The following is a 20,452-nucleotide window of genomic DNA, read 5'->3' as shown; positions in this document are numbered from 1 at the left end:
GCTATTTTTCCTGTTGAGTTGGTTGTAATTTTGTCTTTGTGGTGAAAGCAGATTACGAACAAGTGTCTATTTAGAAAGAGAAAGGTCATGGAAGATACAAGGTGCATTCAGCAGACTACACTGACCTAACATATACTTTTATAGCCCTGTGTGTAAAACAAGATTGTAAGAGAGCTAAAAGAAATTTGGCTATGTATGCCTCATGTCTTAAATGAATTATGGGGAAACTCAGAGTTTCCCCCAGGGTTGGGCTAAAACTTAGATCTAGATTATCTGCCTTCCATTCAGTGATGTTTTTACCTCATCACATTTGATGCTTGTACTAGGAGTGTTTATATTGGGGCAGGTACAGATGAAACAAGATTGGCTGTGTGTTGGTTCTGGGTCATAGGTTCATGGAGTGCATTATGCTAGTCTTAAATTTTGTCTTTGAAAATTTCTATATAAAAAATTTAAAGATAAGTAGAAAGAGCTCATTTGTTCTTTAGTTTGTTATTACAATTTATAATATATTGTATATATTGTATTGTACATATAATGTATAATAACCAAGTATTATATAATTTTTGAGGAAAGGGAGTACAGACTACAAAATATTTGCCAGTTTAAAATATCTACCCATAAACATTCTAGCAAGCAGAAACTAGAATCCATCTTAGGAAAATAAGCATGCTATCGAATCACCATTTTTCCTTTGGTAGAAAGTTGTTTGTTTTTGTTTTTATGCCGACTGGATTTCAGTTGTGTTGATAAAGTGTTATTTTTATGAAGTCCAAAGTGTGAGCATTTGTGATGTCGTATGCACCATATTGGTTCATTTTTTTTTTTTTTAAGATTTTATTTATTTATTCGACAGAGATAGAGACAGCCAGCGAGAGAGGGAACACAAGCAGGGGGAGTGGGAGAGGAAGAAGCAGGCTCATAGCAGAGGAGCCTGATGTGGGGCTCAATCCCACAACGCCGGGATCATGCCCTGAGCCGAAGGCAGACGCCTAACCGCTGTGCCACCCAGGCGCCCCCATATTGGTTCATTTTATACTCAACGTAGTAAAACATTCATCCAACAGAATTCAACTAGCTGGGGCCCTATATTACCATCTGTCCAGTTATCTGGACAAGAGTAGAAAGAACACAAATCCATTGAGAAGATGTAGTGATTGAAAACTAAATTCTGGTGTATGTCTTGTGATTTCTACAGATTTGGTACAACCTCTTGGAAATTTATTTATTGCAAGTCAAATGTTCTAAGATACATAAAGATATCTCTAAGGGAAGATTGGACTGTTAGTTACACTAACTGCACTCTTTCCACAAGATATGTTAACACATTTTAGAAAGTTTATCCTTTAGAAAAGATAAAAACAAAAACAAAAAAGTCTTCCCTTGTATATTTTAACCAACTATAAAATTCGGTAAGCAGAACTGATCATTCTCTATGAATTAGGGTTATTCAATGAGCTTCAGGATAGTAGTACCGTAAAATAAAATGTATGACTCAAGAAAATGCCATGCTGATAACATTCCTGAGTGTTGATAATAGTCACAGAATTTTCCTCCTATCTTATCTGATGTTTATGGCAGAAAATAAAGGAAAGGAAAATTTTTGCCAACAACTCTGAATACAGTGGATTGCTAAACTGTCTTTTTCCCAGAATCAGGACTATTCTTGTGTTTTGAAACACCGCAATTCATATTATTTTAATTACTCATTTTTAAGAGCATGGTGTGTCACAAAACCTGTGGCTATGACTTTGAAGATTCATTTTTCCAGAATTTACAAAATGAGACAAAATATTATAGTAAAGCCACAGAACGTTACTGACTTGGACTTTCCAGACTTCAGAACCACAAACTGCCAGCCCTTTGTATGTCATCTGCAATGTTCCAAAGGTTGCTCACCCAGTACACATCCCCAAGTTCCCAGTTTGAGCAAACACAGACATTTGATGAGGAGCCAAACCCAGAACAGCATGCCCGGGCTTTTCTGAATGTGAAATGGCCTCAGATTAAAACTAATTTATTCAAGAACCCCAGACCAGATAACAGTTCCTTCACTCTTTGAGCTCTGCAACATAGAGAGCTATTGTATCCATCCATCCATCCATCCGTTTGCTTGTTTATTCATTCAGTTATCAAGTACTTATTGGCAGAAATCAACGCTCCTTGATCCCATGAGACAATAAGTATGGGAACAAATAAATAGACAAGATGATTTCAATAACATTGGATGAAAATTTAATCCCAGTTCCCTTCTTAATAGTTGTGTAAAGTTGATAGTTTCTTAACCTTTTTGATATATTAATTTCTAAGATGTTAATGAAACAAGTTTTCCTGGACTTTCTGTGAAGATTAGATTATGCAGTAAAGTGCTTAGAAAATAGTATCTGCCTCATTTGCATAGAATGTACGCTAGGATGTCTGCAGTACTATTTGTAATGTGTAAAAAATGGAAGCAATCCAAATTTCCTCAGAGGGAAATGGATTGGATAAATAATATATATTATATGTATAGGGTATAATGTTGCCCAGCTATTAAAAGACACATACTAGGTTTAAAAAAATGACAGATTTTAAAATACAATTTGAGTTAAAAAATGGGGCAGAAAATATATGGTATGATGCTATTGACAATAAACATTCATGAACATAAATGCATATGCGTGGCAATACTTCTAAAGAACAAAGAAAATGCATATCGAATTCATGCTGACGAATATTCTCTGAGGGAAGGAAATGACAATTTAAGTAGGCATTTGATAGGAGAATTCAAAGACTCGTGCACCTTTATTATGTATTATTTAGTATGTATTATTTATTTTATTTTAAAAATAAAGCACATTATAAATTGAATTAAAAGTAGAGGGAAAGTGCTAGGGGAGATAATATCCATTGTATGGATAATTGAGATACTATATGAAAAAATGCTCGTTTGAAAGGAAGGTTCTTTGTATATTTGCGGCCGTCCTCTTGCATGGCAGTTATTTTGACAGCTCATTTTCCCTCGCTTAGCAAGGTTCTGTGGAACGAATGTGCTATTGGTCTTCGGGTAGCTCTTGTGTTTGAGGTAAAACATATTTACTTAGGATAATCAAGTAGATTTTTTCTCTCTCTCCCTCTCTCTTTCTTCTTCTTTTTTTAATTTAATACTTAATGTTTTGTTTATACATTGTTTTCAGCCAGGGACATCATCACATCTGGAATACAGCACTAGATTCCTGACTGCTGTTCTTGAGCTTAAATCAAAGAATCAGGGTGTTCTAGCGCATTGTCAGAGTAGTTGACATGTGATTTCTCCCTTCGCTACATATTACAAAGACTTGATTGACTTTTACAAATTCCAAGCAGCCATTCTTCATGGGCTTTTTATATTACTAAATAGACACATTCGAATAATGCTGCCAGCCTGACTTCTTTCCGGCTCTGATGGTTTTTAACTTTCACTGAGCACTTATAATCCATGCACATGGTCACTAAATGAGGTTGTTAAGTTTCCATTTTCCATCTCACATGAACAGCTACTCAAGCAGATGTGGACTGAGATGGTTGTCCCCCAAACCAAAGCTATTTGGCAAAGATGCATCTTTCCTTACACAAGCAGGGGAAAGGGTTTTGGTGGCTAACATCTTCATTCACTGCACTTATTGCATGAAAACCAGAACATGCTTAAAATAGGAGTAGCTGCCATGGTAGCTGTTTAAAAGTTTAATGGAATGAAAAAAAGCATTGTTAGTTTTATTGCAATAGCTTTCCCTGGATGGGTTCTTATTAGGAAACAATGGGACTTATTTTTTTTGTTTTCTTTGGGACACATTGCTCATGAGATTTTTGGTACATCTCAGAAGACTTCAGGACAAATAAGAATATACCTAGAGTATCATTCACTTAATGAAGTAAATTTATAAGAATGCAACTAAGAGGGGTGAAAAACTCTAATCTTCTTTGTTATCTTCCAATGTCCAGATGTTGACTTCAGACCTGTGACTCTGTGCAATTCTTTAACAAAGACTAGGGGTAATGTTTAAAAGTACTATGTTGATTTGCTTGCATGGTTTTTCACCTCTGCCTCATCAAGTCATACTGTCCATGCCACAACCAAGTTCTTAAGCTTATAACAATGTTGACAAAGGTGGCAGAGACTTCCGGGATGCTGGCAACCCATTAGCTGTGGAAACATGTGAATTAGTTATTAGAAAACATGCAGGACTCTCTTGACCCCTAGAACTTGATCCTCTATTGAAGGCTCATTCCTTAAGTACTAATTGAGGAAACAAGATATAATATTTATTTTTAAATAATGAAAAAAATTAAATAATTTCTAACAAAGATAGAAGATGAAGATATACACAATGTTGCCAAGCAAATCCCCTCAAAAAATAAATTTTTGAAGGACTCAGGGTAGGGAAAAATTACTTCTAGATGGGGATGAAAACACACTATATGAAGAAAGTACAATTTGATGTAAAAAAAAATTTAATTTATTCATTTAACATATTTGCCAAGCACTGTGATAAACACTGGGCTGAATAGTATTTCACTAGGTGAAGAGAAAGGGATGAAAATTCTGTGAGCACATGAGTAATTACAAGAATGCTTGAATAGTAATGGAGTCAATCTAGTGTTTGTTTAACCATCAATATATTCAACAAATAGTTATACTATTTCTGTGTACTTGGTATTGTGTTCAGTTCTGGGAATTCAGGAGTGACACAGAAAATACCATCCTCTTCCAAGAATTCAAAACATAGTAAAACAGACAAGTAAACGATTGTCAGAAAAAAAAGATCATTGGTGTAACAGAGGTATATAAGCCAGAATTCAGCTCTCAGAACCGAAGAGATACTAAAAAGTAAGACACAGCTCTTACTCTTAGTGAGAGATAGACAAGTATTATAATTGATGTAATAAATTTTGAGACTTAAGGTGATGTGTGCTTTGGGAGATTTGCACATATACTAGAAAAACTATAGGTGCAAAAGAGTGTGACTGGAGACTGGATAAAAATAAAATGTAGGGTCTAGGTCAGCTAAACTTTGTATGATATACCAGGGGATCTGATAGGGTATACCCAGTGGGAGTCTTTGAAGAATTTTAAATTGGTCAAACACATGATCAGAATGGCCAACTTCAATAGTCAGTTTATTCCTTAAAGCCTTAAAAATATAGGATGGGACAGTTAGGAGTCCAGGATTCAAAAGGTTAGCTTCAAATGAGGCTAAAACATAATGGAGGATACCACAAGCATCAGAATAAGTCAGGGAGTCAGTAAAATCTTGCTGAATAAATGATTCAATAATTCTTTCCTGGTTTCTTGCCTGAGAGGAGAAAAGTATGAAACTTTTGTTAAAGATTGCACTTTTGTGTCTTGGTCCAAATTCCACTGGGGAGGAGCAGTGACACAGGAGGCAGGAAAGGCTCTGGGCCACACCACATGGGCCTCTGCTGTCTGCAGATTTGTGTCCATCTGGTCAAAGCGGAAATTGGTTGGCCTGAGGCAAATATAAATGGGCCAGAGGACCATTTAGTCAGAGTTAAGTAATAATTCTCTTTTGGGAAATTTACCTGTTATTATAACTAAAAAGTAAAGTTCTGTATTCAATGGCTCATCACTTCATAGCAGGAAGTTCTGTTCAACATTCCAGAAAGTTCTGCATTATTTTTCCAGTACCTCAATTAATGAAAATGTTCAGAGGTAACAGAGTTGGGAAGTCTGCCTTCTGATAGTTGGGAAGTCTGAACACCTGCCTATGACTTGCTCTGAAAACACTGGCATCTTGAACTCAGTGGCCCACTTCTTCATCTGAAAACTTATCTCCGTGCCCCTTTCAGTTTTCATTTTTTAAAAGTCTCTTACACTAAGGTCATAACCATTTCATTTGAGAAAGTAAGTAATCTCAAATGCTTTCTACATCTATTCTGAATTATTATTATTTTGTCACCCTTCACTTTATTCAATTTAACCAGTCTTTTTACTATTAGTCTCCTAACATTGGACGTTGACTGTCTTCCTGTTGTTTCTTTTGCTTTCTTTTGTTGTTTAACACTGACTGCCTTTCACCACTGCCGAACTCTTCTAATAACTGTTAATATCCTTTGTCTTGGACCTCAAATCATCCCCTTTTTTTTGTACTTTAAACCTTAGCGAAATTTTATCCTGTTTAGTAGGTGGTCTTTAATTTTTGTATGAACAAACAGAATTACCTATCAAAACATTCCATCTGAATTTGTTCATCTAGAATCAGTTAGCCAGTTACACTAAATGGATTATGCAATTAATCATATAATCCAAACTGCATGCACACACGCACACAAACACACACACGCACACACCTGACATATTAGCACTCACTGGTCTTGCTTAGTTTCAGTATTAAGTGTCTGAGGATAGAGATCACACCCAATCTAAGTTTATTAAAATAACAGAGCACTAAATAAAAAAAAAATAAATAAATAAAAAAATAAAATAACAGAGCACTAATATAGATCCACATTTCTTGTGAGTATGAATTAAATATGGAGCAATGATGTCATATCTTATTACAAGATTCATAGCCCATTATCAGAGTTAACGAACTAGCTAAGGTTTTGTCAAATTTCTTGTCTAAACATGAATGGATAAGATTACTTTTTAGAAGGAAAATATATACTCTAAAAAATAAATATAAATATACCAAAAAAATCATCCTCAGACAACTTACACCACTTTTTCTAATAAGAATAATGTAATTTTAATGAAATAGTTGAAGAAAACACAATGAATGAGATTAAAAAACATACAATTTAGCATTTAAAAACAAATAGCACTAGAGGTATATAAAGTTTCGATGCTAACATTCATCTGAAGAAACACCATTTTATTTTGCTGTAGTTCTGGTCAAACAGGTGTTTAGGGTTGATATACGTGTATCTTCAGGAGAGGGAATATGAAAATTTTGTGTCAATAGACATTTTCACTAGCAATGGGTCAGTGGAACTCTTGACATGTTAGCAAGTACCCCCAACTACAGAGTTAAGCCCATTTTTTGTCTTTTCTTGTTTTTTGGAAAATGAGGCTGTCATTGGCTCTGGGATAAGTATACATTATTGGGGTTTGGTTTATCCAATACCACATATGGTAAACTATGCTAAGTAGAGGTTTAAGCTTGAAAATGATGTTGAAATGCTACTTTGGTTGTAGACATGTGGGAGAGAATAGAAGAATTTGCCTCTCTACTGCCAATGTCTCCCACATCAAAGGACTGGGTCAGAGATGTCACTGGTATGTTTCCTTTTTTATTTTGTACTTCAGAAGCCCTTTCTCTATCCATTTCTCCCTTCCTTTCCCCCCATGCATAAGAAGGGTCAAAAGGCCCCAAACATTCAGCCATTTCAGACTAACTGCAGGATCTTGTTTTTGTTTTTGTTTCTTTTTTTGTAGGTCAAGGGAGCGGTAAGGTCTCTAGAAAGACACTCTGCTTAGGTCTGACTTACTAATGAGGATCATGGTACAGTCATAGGTTAGCCTGCTGACATAGCAATTTATATTTTGTGTTCTATAGTCTCTTCATTTAAAGAAGGAAGGCAGACACTTGATACTCCTTTACCCTAGAAAAGTCTGTGTAGTTATTCTGTCTCAAATTTCCCTTTCTTTCCTTTTTAGAAAATTTAAGCTACTTTAAAATAAGACTGTGAGGTTGAAAGAAGAGAGGGAGAAATAGCTAAAGGGGAGACAATTTTGCCTCATTCCAAAGTATAGGTTTTAACTCTATTACTAATTATAAACTTGGCAATTGGTCGAATTCTCCCAGGGTAGCCTAGCATACCATCTCATTTTCCAGTCTTGTCATAACTGTGTAAAAGAGTCCATAACCAATGAATGCATATTTTTAAATTAGAATGCATATTTTTAAATGCATATTTATATATATATCTACATATGTATAAATCATAGCAGTAATACCATTTTCTATATATTGAAAATCTTTAAAAATGCCTAGTATAATGGAGTAACAACCTAGGTACAGTGTGAAATTCATGGATGAAAATTTCCCATAGATACTCGGTTTCAAAATACCTGGGAAATTCAGAATCTGCTATGAATGAATGAATGAATGAATGAACGAATACATATATACATGCATACAAAAACTGGGCAATTTTAAAATCTCAACATCTTCCAGCTTATTTTTTTATGGATTGCCTAGCTTTCATATAATTTTGTATTATAGTAATGCAAAGATGTTTGAAATAACCACAATTTACCTCAGGGCAAATTAGATATGGCTTAATGACCAAGGAAAGAGATATATTTTAAAATCTCAAAAAATATATATATTTTTTGTCATCATTTCCTTGGAGGAAAAGAAACCATGTTAATTTCCATATGAATAAGATATCTTCTAGCCTGTCATTTCCACATATTACTTTTTCTAACATTGGAGTCTTTAATTGGATAGATGAAAATATATCAGCAGTCAGGAGCTTGAAGAAATCTAAAATTTTAGAGTCTCTTGTTAGCTTAGGCATAGAGCTAGGCAAAATACTTTTCACTTTTGGCAAAAACAATGGGAAAAAGCATTAGTCTCTCCAGGATGATTTTTGGTACTTCCTACTCTAGGGAAGTCCAGAAACACAAAGTGAGATCAGAATTTTTCACTAATTTCTGGCCCTTCTGTTTCTCCACATTCTGGCAATAAAATGTGGAAAACATATTTGTTCAAGGGCAACATGAACTTTTTCTGAACCTCTCAAGACAGCCACTCTTAGTCATAGAAAAGCAGAACTTTTTGGTTCTTCCTTAACTTAGTTATTGAAGCAAGAATGAATCGCGCAGTGGCTTCTCCCATTTGCCATCCACTCAGCATTTATTTACCTTTCTTTACATATCACATTATAAGTCATATTAGGCCAAACTCTGGATTTATAGAACGCTTGATCAAAGACATGAAATCAGTTTTGTTGCCAGAGTGAAATGGCTAGTATTCCTAAAAATGTCCCTTTTCTCTTCCCAAGCTACTTAAACCAAAAGTATTATTGAAATAGAATGATTGAGTAGGGCAAATTCTCTTTTAAAAGGTCAAAGTCTATTATCATGCTTAACTTTATTATCCTCCAGAGTTATTTGGTCATTTGAGAGTCATCCCGTGAAGGAGTTAGTTTAGAGATTATTTTATTTTATGAATGGAAAAAAAACCATAAATGAAGACAAGAAGCAATATTTGTTTGAATAAGTATTACATTAGGTTTGCTAGGTCCCAAGAGTTTTTCAAAGATTAAATTCTTCTTCTAATACAATTATTCTCAAAGACTAATTTGGTTAATAAAAAGAGGAGTCTGAATAATTTCTGATTGTAAAAGATTTCACCTACATATAACCTAAACAGCAGGATCTCTTTAAGGAAGAGGGACATGCTGATGAGAAGAAGTGAAGCAAAGAGAAGAGGAAGAGGAAGAGGAATTACTGTCCCATCCATCTGTCCCCAAACCATCTGCTTTATTGTTTGGAGAAGTGTTGAGCAGCTTTCAGGAATTGTCTCTTGCTGTATTGCTACTCAACTGAGGATATTATTATGGGTTACAAACTAGAGCCTTACGTATAAAAACTTTTATTTCCGCGGCGCTTACATGGCTCAGTTGGTTTAAGCATCTGCCTTTGGCTCAGGTCAGGATCTCTGGGTCCTGGGATCCAGTCCCGTGTTGAGCTCCCTGCTCTGTGGGGAGTCTGCTTCTCCCTTCTTCTCTACCCTTCTCCCACCCCTCTCGTGTGCTCTCTCTCTCTCTCAGATAAGTAAATAAAATCTTAAAAAGAAATTTTATTTCCTTCCAACTCAATTCTTTTGTAGACACCTTCAATTATTTTGCTTTAAGTAAACAAGGGACTAATAGCATTACTGTTAATATATTTATTTATTTGAATATTTTTCAGCAATACCACGTTGAGATTTATATTTTTCTTCAGTTTTTTAAAAAGTGAACTTAGGGCTCAACATTATAGAACACAAAGATGAGCTGCATGATTTGGGCACACACTGGTCTAGACCTAATGCTCTACCAGCTGAAAAGAATATGCATTGCTGTTTCCATTGTGGGGTGGCCTTAGAAGCACGAGGTTCCCGCTCCAGTGCCCTGAAATACTTTCCAATGCTTAAAATTTCCAAGAACAATTGCTTTAGAAATTCTTTGAAAAGCTGTTTAGGTTGCTTTCCAATCTTCAAGAAATCTCTAAATTCATCTGTTCTGCACACAGGCACACCTAACCTGAATTACAATCTGTGAGAAAATTCCTCCACTTCCTGGAATAAAATATTACAAGGTAGAAATTTTCTGTAAGCGCATTCATAGTACGTGGACTCCCTAGTGCAGGAGCCGGTAAACATTTTCTGTAAAAATATTGGAAGTTTTGTGGTCCGCACAGTCTCTGTTTCAACTCGTTGACTACTTGCATTTCATACAAATTTCACATGACATGAACTACAGTTTTGGGGGATTCTTAAACCTTTAAATGGTTAAATATATAAAAACCATTCTTAGCTCATGGGCTGTACCAAAACAAGCTGAGCCCGGATTTGCCCTTGAGCTGTAGTCTGCCTACCTCTGACCTGGTGTGTTGGTTAGAAACCTAAAAGTTGAAATTAGCCATTCTTGACTAGAACTCAAACCCCGCCATTTCTTGTGCAACCTTACACAAAATACAAACCCCTCAGTGTCTCCTTTTTTATAGGCACAACAATGTCTATTTAATAATGTAAGGATTACATGAACTTGAACTCTTATTGTATACTCATTTAAGTAGCTTCATTTGAGGCTATAACTTTTTCAGGTAGAGAAGTAAACCTCTGGCACCTTGCTTCATTCTGTAAAAACCAACAACAGCCAACTACTATTTTTGGCAAATAACCTTTTTGCAAAACTTGAAGCCTCTTTGGGTCATTCTCTTTCCTCCCTTAAATGATGCTGACTCCTCCAGCTTTAACTTAGAGATATATTTTTTTTCCAACTCTTTAATCATGTTCTGAAATTCTTTTAAACTCTCTCAAATGTTTCATAATCCTCTGAAATTGTGATGCCAAGATTGAACTGAATTTTATGACCAAGTGTGCAGCCATGGTCTTTGCAAAACCACATGAAGCATTCCCAGAATTGCTGGTTGGTATTTTCTGAAAATATAAATATCAGATCTAATGCTTTTTCTTTCAAAAAGAGTAAGGTGTCTTACAGATTGTTAAGGATTCACTTTGTTGTTTATATTGTAGTCATATTTGCCATTTTTACTCAAATTCAAAGTCCTGTTGTTGTTTTAAAGGATATCTTGTTTAAAATTTTTCAACTCATTACCTCAGCAGTGCTTTCCTAAAAATTACCTTTTTACTTTTATTTTCTCTTTATTCTTTTAATACAGATATATTTATAAATTATCACTTACCAGGACACCTCTGGGCGTACTCTGTAACAATATCTACCTTCTTCTACCCTTCCCCATTCATAACACCTGACAACCGCTAATCTTCTCCCTGTATGCTTTTTTTAAAAAGATTTTATTTATTTATTTATTTATTTATTTATTTATTTATTTATTTGAGAGAGACAAAGAGAGAGAGTGGGGAGGAGGAGCAGGGAAGGAGGGAGAGGGACAAGCAGACTCTGTGCTGAGTGGGAGCCCAACCCGGGGCTCCGATCCCATGACCCTGAGATCATGACCTGAACCAAAATCAAGAATCAGACTCTTAACTAACTGAGCCACCCAGGCGCCCCATCTGTCTGTATAATTTTGTCAGTTGAATAGAGGTATATAAGCAGAATCATACAATATATGGCTTTCTGGCATTGGCTGTTTTCACTGAGCATCATTTCTTAGAGATTTATCTAAGTTGTGTGTATCATAGTACGGCTTCCTCCTTTTTGACTGAGTAGTGTTCTGTGGTATGGATGTACCACTGTTTATCCATTGATTGGTTGAAGAACATCTGAATTTTTTCCAGTTTTGGGCTATTATGAATAAAGCTATTGTGAACATTCCTATATATATAGCGTGTGTGTGTGCGTGTGTGTGTGTGTGTGTGTGTGTGTGCACACGCACGAACATTGCTTCTCATTTCTCTAGAATATATACCCAAGAATTCAATTGCTGGGTCATAAAATAACTGCATGTTTAGTTTTATAAGAAACTGCTAAAGTGTTTTTCAGAGTAACTGTACCATTTCACATTTTCACAGTGTATGAGTGATCCACTATCTCCCCATCCTCACTAGCATTTAGTTCCATTATTTTTAAATTTTAGCCATTCTGGGGAGCCTGGGTGGCTCAGTCGTTAAGCGTCTGCCTTCGGCTCAGGGCGTGATCCCGGCGTTCTGGGATTGAGCCCCACATTGGGCTTCTCCGCTGGGAGCCTGCTTCTTCCTCTCCCACTCCCCCTGCTTGTGTTCCCTCTCACTGGCTGTCTCTCTCTGTCAAAATAAATAAATAAATAAAATCTTTTAAAATAAAATAAAAAGTTTTAGCCATTCTGACAGCTGAGTGGTAATATATCATTACAGTTTTAATTTGAATTTCTTTAATAGCTAATGATGTTGTGTATCTTTTCATATGCTTATTTGCTATCTGTATATCCTCATCATTGAAATTTCAATTTGTGTATTTTGCCCTCTTTCCTTTCTAATATTGAGTTTTGAAAGTTTTCAACTCATTGAGTTGAAAATCTTGGATACTAGACCTTTGTCAGATACATGGCTTGCAAATAAATGTTTTCTCCAAGTCTGCAAATTGTCTTATCATCATTTAAACAGGGTCTCTCACAGGTCAAAAGTTTTTAATTTGATGAAGTCCAAGTTATCAATATTTTATGTTTTACATTTAAGTCTGCAATCCATTTTGAGTTCATTTTTTTTGTATAATGTGTGAGGCTTAGGTCAAGATTGTTGTATGCCATAGATAGACCACAGTTGCTCCAGCACCATTGTCAAAGAGGCCATCTTTCTTCCATCGAGTTACCTTTCAACCTTGGTAAAAATCAGTTGGCCATATCTGTGTGGGTCTATTTCTGAATTTTCTTTACATTTCCATTTATCTGTGTTTGTATCTCTAGAACACATTTTTTTTTTGTTTACTATAGCTAAATAGTAAGCCTTAGGCAGAGTAATTCTATTGTATTATTTGTCAAGATTATTTCAACTATTTTTGGGTCTATGTGTTTTTATATAAATTTTAGAATAAGCTTGATCAAAAACCTTGCTGGGAATTACACTAAATGCATAGATGGATTTGAAGGTAAATGACATTTTCAGTCTTTCAGTTCATGAACACAGTGTATCTCTCTGTTCATTCTGTGAGGTAGGTTGCTGACTTCTTCAACTATAACTGTGATTTTGTCATTTTTTGAAGATTGTTCAGGTATTACTTTAACCACTTCATAAGTCTTAGACCATTTGATGGAATGTGATTTTTTTGTAGTGTAATTGACATATAACATTGTGTAAGTGTAAGGTGTACAATGTGTTGTTTGATGCATTTATATATCATAACATTATTACCACCATAGAGTTAACTAAAACCTTTATCACATCACATAATTTTCATTTCATTTTGTGGCAAGAACATTTAAGATCTGGTCTCTTGGCAACTTTGAAGTATATAATATAGTATCCTTGACTATAATGACTATTCTGTGGATTGGATCTCTAGAAGAATGTGATCTTGAAAGTTCTTTTACCATTGCAAATATTTTCCTCAGAGAGTAGAGTGACAAAGTAACAAGAATTTGATCTATTTCAAGAGACACAAACACTAGTGACAAAACACACCAATTTGGAGTTGGAAAAAGTAGCAAATTTCTGAAGGGGGCAAAATATTTGGCAGTCTCCAAGAGTCCAAATGGATGCTGAAGAATTAAGTTCTATGTGGTTCTGGTCCCCTGTCATACACACATAGTGTGTGAAGATTCCATAACAGACAACATTGACTTGACTTTTTGTGCTAGTAAATACTGGCCTGCAGCAGTCAGAGTAGGGCATAGAGGGAAGAAATTGATAACAAAGTTGTGAACAGAACCCAGTTTATCTAACATTTACACTCCATTTAATAGACTTCCTGGCCATACATATGTAAGTCTACCTTTACCATCTCATTACAGAGACTTCTGTTACATTTAAAATGAGAAGTCTTTTTTCTTAGTTTGGGCTTTTGTATTCCACAGCCACCAAAGACCTATAACTAAGGGCGAACTTAGAACATTCTTTCTGGTAATGTTACTATCTAATGAATCACAGCTGATTTTCTTGGCTAAATAGTCTCAGCAGAAAGTTTTATAATGCGTCCAGGGTTCAATAATTGCTGAATCAGTACATCTTTATGTAACAGGAAAATAAGAAAACTCTGCAGTGAGCATGTTGAACAAGGTTTTAATTAAAAGCAGTTCTGCAGCTGGCAGCAGACTCTGTCTCACTGTTTTTACAAAATTATCCAAAATATTTTATAGTAATCTCTACCTCCAATTATTATAAAGGCAGTTGCATTCTCCTGACTGATAGGGGTAAGACTCATTTTCAGCACATATAATTAATAGGGTAACACATTTACTTATATGTTATAGTCAGCCAACGATGGGTGTGTGTGGAATAAAAAGCCCACCCCTATCTCCCTAGTGTATGACCTCAACTTTGGAGAAGATAATAGAAATGGCTTATGTAAAAGATTAGTTCCTGATGTTTATGCACTTACATTCCACAGAATGTGCTGTTGGTTCAACAACAGAAATGAGCTTGCTCTTGTAGTCAATGCCGTATTTACATATACACATGGGTCATGTTTTTAAAATATGTCCTCAAGTATAAACTCTATGAGTGCTTCCGACGTCCATCTCTCTGTTGTCTTATGACATTTTCTTTTTTATCCTCCCTTACTCCTATTTATGGCGACTGGCAATCTGACATTAAAAGGAAAAGGCTAATCAAAAAAGCTTGCAGCTTTATCAATTTTCAAAAAGAGAGCACTACGTTTGAGGTTTTATAAGCCATGCTAAATGTCTTCAGTTCTCTGGTGACTTTGATAAATTACTTTAAAGGAGTTTTGTTATAAAGAAACAAATCCCCAGGATATATAGTTCTCTCATTGCCTCATCTCCTTATTTCTTACATGATTGCCCTGGGACTCTTTGGGAACATCTGGGAGAGCTCTGATTACAAAATCCAAACTGTTTTGAGCACAGAGCAGTTTGTAATTCTGATTTCCTTTCATGCTGAATCTTGTAGTGTTCTCATCCCTTCTTCACTCCCTTCAGATAGATGCCATGTTTCAAGATCTCTTTTAAATAGGCTAAGTAAACTTGAGTTCCATGGAGTTAGTTGTTCTCATTACTTAAGGGAAATCTGATATAACAGTTTTCATTACATCTCAATTGATATTACATAGGGTGAGGCAATTTAATAGAAAGAGAGACGAGGGATATACTATAGGGATCTTGGGTTGCAAAACCAATTTCTTAATTTCAGTGTTAGAGCAGTAGGTATAGTTCCTGTAGGAATTGGTTCACACACTTATCAGGCCCTTGTACTCAAAAGGTCAACTTGGAATTCACTGAAGCTCGAGACTGAATTATGCTTTATTCCTGTGTGTATCTCCAGTGCCTAATGCAGAGACTGGCATACAACATTCAATTATTGTTTCTTGAAATGAATTTATAGACAACTGATAGATAAATAGGAAAATAGATAAATTGGTAAATGATTGTTTTTTAGGTTGTACATGCTATTCTCATTTTTAAGATATATGGTACTTTTTTTGTTAATGGTGATGATTGCATACTTCCGTGAATGTACTAAAAAACACTGAATTGTGCACCTTAAAATGATGAATTTTGTGCTATGTGAATTATATCTCAACATAGTTTTTCAAAATGATCTTTCTATTTTGAAATAAGATCTTTGTTTTTTAAGCCAATTCGAGGTAGATGTTCTGTTTCTGGCAAACAGAAGCCTCCTCTCTGATACTTGGTGGGGCTGCCCTATCCTGCTTTCTGTTTTACTTTTTACTGCCAGGAAGGCAGTCTGGTGATGGTGATGAGGCCTGGCTGTGATTGCACAGCAGGATGGTGATGAGGCCTGGCTGGTGAGGCATGGACCACTGGGACCAAGGATGGCCTGGAGAGCTGTATGAAAGACCAGAGGTGCCCCCCAACTTCTGAGGAGGACAAAGTCCCAAGCTCTTGCCAAAATGTCCTGGGTCTTGCTGCCGGAGGAGGAGAGATTGCAGAGACATCCCATCAGATTGGCTCATGACCTGCCATTTCCCCTCTGTAGTTCACTGGCCAGCCCGTATTGTCAGATACCCACACGGTACAAGCAATGACCTCACCTGGTTAGTAAAATTTAAAGAACCAAAAGCCAACTAAATAGGTATCATTTTTGAGAATCTGTTTTTGTCTTCCATACGGGATATTAAGACGAAATGACAAGCCGTTGGCTTAAGATAGTGCAGCCCTGTAGGGAATCATAGCTATGCGTTATTTAACTTTGCCTTATGTGCCTAGGATTTTATAACCATTATTTAATGATCTCAAAACAAACTATGAATTAAGGCATTATTATTCCATCATGTAAGAAAGGAATTAAAAAATGGGAAATTTATTAACTTTTCCAAAACTCCATGGCTAAGATTTGAATTCAGATATTGACTCCAAAACCTGGGTCCTTAGCCATTATTGTTGGAACTAGCACTGAACTGAGAGATAAAATTTTATAACACCTTGGTAATAGCTCTGTGTCACCTTGGGCAAATGATTTTTTTAAAAAGATTTTATTTATTTATTTGACAGAGAGAGAGGTAGTGAGAGAGGGAACATAAGCAGGGGGAGTGGGAGAGGGAGAAGCAGGCTTCCCGCTGAGCAGGGAACCCCATGTGGGGCTCCATCCCAGAACACTGGGATCATGACCTGAGCAGAAGGCAGACGCTTAACGACTGAGCCACCCAGGTGCCCTGCTTGGGCAAATGATTTAAAATTCTTTGACATCTTTCCCATTCTGAAAATAAAAGTGGAACCAGTTAGCATGTAAAGTCCTTTAAGGTTTTAAATGTCTTGATTCAGTAATCATAGATGGCTTTAGTTAATTTCAGTCACTGTTGTTTCTTTTCTACTGAATGCATAGTTATGACAAAGGTTATGAAACCCCAGCCATACACGAGCACGCTTACTAGTAAATATATATAGGAAATAGGTGACTTATGAATTAAGTCACTTTTGACTATATAGGAAATACAAGAAAATAAAATAGATTTAAGGCAGGAAAGAACCTAAGAATGTACCCAATTAAAGGCCCTGATTTTACAAGTAAGAAAAGTTTTGGCCTAAAGAATTTATGATTTGCCCAAGTTACATAATTATTTCGTTGTCAGAGATTGGACTACATCCAAAATCTTAGTGTATTTTTCTTTCTACTATAGTGTGATATTGATTCCTTTCATGAAGAACTTAAGGTTCAGAAGAAAGACTAGAAGCATAAAGAGCGGTATACGTAATCATGAAAAAAAAAAACACTGAGAAATCTGTGTCCAAAACAAATCATTTATGGTGCGTTCACTCAAAAAACATTCATTGACAACCTGTCTCAGGACTGCTTACATAAGGCATTGTCCCTGACAACAAAGAGCTTCTCGTTTAGTGGAGGAAGCAGATAAATAAATAGGCTGTCACAAAAAAATCATAATAAATCCAATGATGAAAGGAAGCACAAGATACTCCAAGATGGAATATCTTATCCAGATTGGGTAGGTTAAAACACTGATCTCCTATTTTTTTTCTCATTTACCTTCTAAAAAGACATATATAGATTTAAACCACCTACTCTCTTGCCTATTTTAAGCTGATATCTAAAATTTTTCATCCACAATGTATATGGTTCCAAAAAAGTTAATTTCTAGCATATTATAAATAATGATTTTTTAAAAATAAAATTGTCTCTCTTTTAAATATATCTAATAAAATTTAAATTGCAAAGCAGTATGTCACCCACTATCATTCACTAAAGTATACATGAGCAAGCTCTTCTTTGGCGGTCAGAAATTTTTCATCATTCCTTTTAATTCTTGAACTCATATGTATACTTTAATTCTATCGGAGTTTTTCAAAATTTCAAAAAATTTTCAAAGAATTCTATACTTCTATTGGAGTTTTTTAAAAGTAATAGACTAACACATGAAAATATTTTCTTGATTTTCTTACTATTATTTCCTCAAAAAAATTTACATAGATTATGTGAATCTAAAGTATAATTTTAATGCATAATTTTATATGTAACACATAATTGATTCTAGATTATGTAATATAATTAAATTTAATTAAATAAAATGATTTATATTAATACAAATGAATTTTATAAATTTAATTTATATATATATATTGCAATTTCTTACATTTTATGGCTCTAACTGCTAAAATTTTTTGTCTAGAGTTATCATTGTAGTGTTTGTTACTACTAACTAATAAAACAGCAAAAATATATGACTAATTTAATGACATGGATAAGGATTATTTTCAATTATTTCATGTATTTGTTCATGAATATTAATTATTGCTTGAATAAAGCAGCTTACAACATTAATTTTATTCCTGGTTTTTTTAAAAAAATCATTTATATGGAGCCTAATACTTATAAATACTTTTTTACATATATATATATATGTGTGAATGGAAGAAATTTTTTAGAGCAAAAGTACCAATTTAAAAAATTTCTTTCCATTTATATGCCAAAAATCACATAATAACCTACCATCAAATATGCTTAGTAAACCAAAAGCTCAAACAGGCATTCCTTTAATTTAGTTGAAAGCAAAGAATTAAAAACTATCTGACATTAAATGGATTTGTTATCGAGTTACTCACGTTCTTAATTTCTGAAAGGTATTGCAATAAAGCTTAATTAAATCTGGTCAAATCGTTTTTAATTTTGGTTGCTGCTCTTTCACTTAGAGGCACATTTATGAAGCCAAAATTAGGTGAAACTGGGGATAAAATTTCATGAAATTGGGAATTTCACATTGCAGTGTTTTTCCGTCTATCATTTTAATGTTGATTGGGTCAAAATATCTTAAAAGGACATGAGAAATATACAGAATAACTAATCCTTCACAATTATATTAGTAATTTCTCTTTATGGTTAACAACAATGTAATTATGTCTGATATAATTTATATGCTTTGTATCAACTGAGGGAGGAGGAACTTAATTTTAATTTGATTAAACTTATTCTTAAGGCACATGACATATTTATACATGGATAACCTTTTGTCCTAATCCTCTATGTGGATATTAACATCAAGAAAAGAGAGAGAGAGATTGGGCCCCGAGTAATTGTGCAGCTTGCAAAAGATGTATTAATAATTATCAATTGCATTATTAATTATTGACTTATATTTGTAGAATCCACAATATTCTATAAATAATTAGTAGGGATGAATAATGAACAAATGTATATAGGATTGCAAGGAATTTGGGAAATACGGAAAATTGCCTATATTTGAAAAATGGATATACTAAGTGTATGCTTAACTTTAAAAGAAATCACCAAACTTTTTTTTTCAAGAGATTGTACCATTTTGCTTTCCAAGTAAAGGTGTACAAGAGTGCCAGTTCTTCCAAATCTTTGCCAACATTTGTTATCACTTCCTTTAAAAAAAAGATTTTATTTACGTATTTGAGAGAGAGAGTGCAGGATAGAGAGCATGAGTGGGGAGAGGGGCAGAAGGAGAGGGAAAAGCAGACTCGCCGCTCATCAAGGAGCCCAACACTTATGACTGAGCCACTCAGGAGCCCCTATCACAAGCTTTTTAAATTAGCCACTCCAATAGGGGTGCAGTGTTTTAAAACACTGTGTTTTAATTTGCTGTTCCCTGATAACTTATGATGTGGAGGATACTTTCATGGTTTATTTGCCATTCATATGTCTCATTTGGTTAAAGATCTGTTCAATTCTTTTGCCTTAAAAAAAAAATCAGGTTGTTTGTCTTGAGTCGTAAGAGTTCTTCATATATTTTGGACAGAAGTTTGTTTTTGTTTTTGTTTTAATCAGAAGTATGTTTTGCTAACATTTTCTCCCAGTTAGCAGTATGTCTTTTCATATTCTTAAGAGTATCTTTTGAAGAGTAAAAGATTTTTAATTTTTAAGAAGTCAAATTTTTCAATTTTTTAGTAGTTTACTCCTATATGTAACCCAAGAGTTATGAGAATATATGCCCTATGACTTGTACTTAAATGTTTATAGCATTTTATTCATAATAGTCCCATGTTGGAAACAACCCAGGTATCTATTGACTGGTAAATGGCTAAACAAAATGTTTTATACCCATACAATGGAATACTACTTAGCAATAAAAATAAATGAACTACTGATAACATACAGTAACATCAATGAATCTCAAGTGCATTATGCTAAATGAAAATGCCCAACAGGAAAGACTATATGCTATATGCTTTCATTTATATGCCATCTTA

This window comes from Ursus arctos, unplaced genomic scaffold, assembly GCF_023065955.2.
Source record: "Ursus arctos isolate Adak ecotype North America unplaced genomic scaffold, UrsArc2.0 scaffold_21, whole genome shotgun sequence".
Taxonomy (NCBI): Eukaryota; Metazoa; Chordata; class Mammalia; order Carnivora; family Ursidae; genus Ursus; species Ursus arctos.
This window is presented reverse-complemented; position numbering follows the sequence as displayed.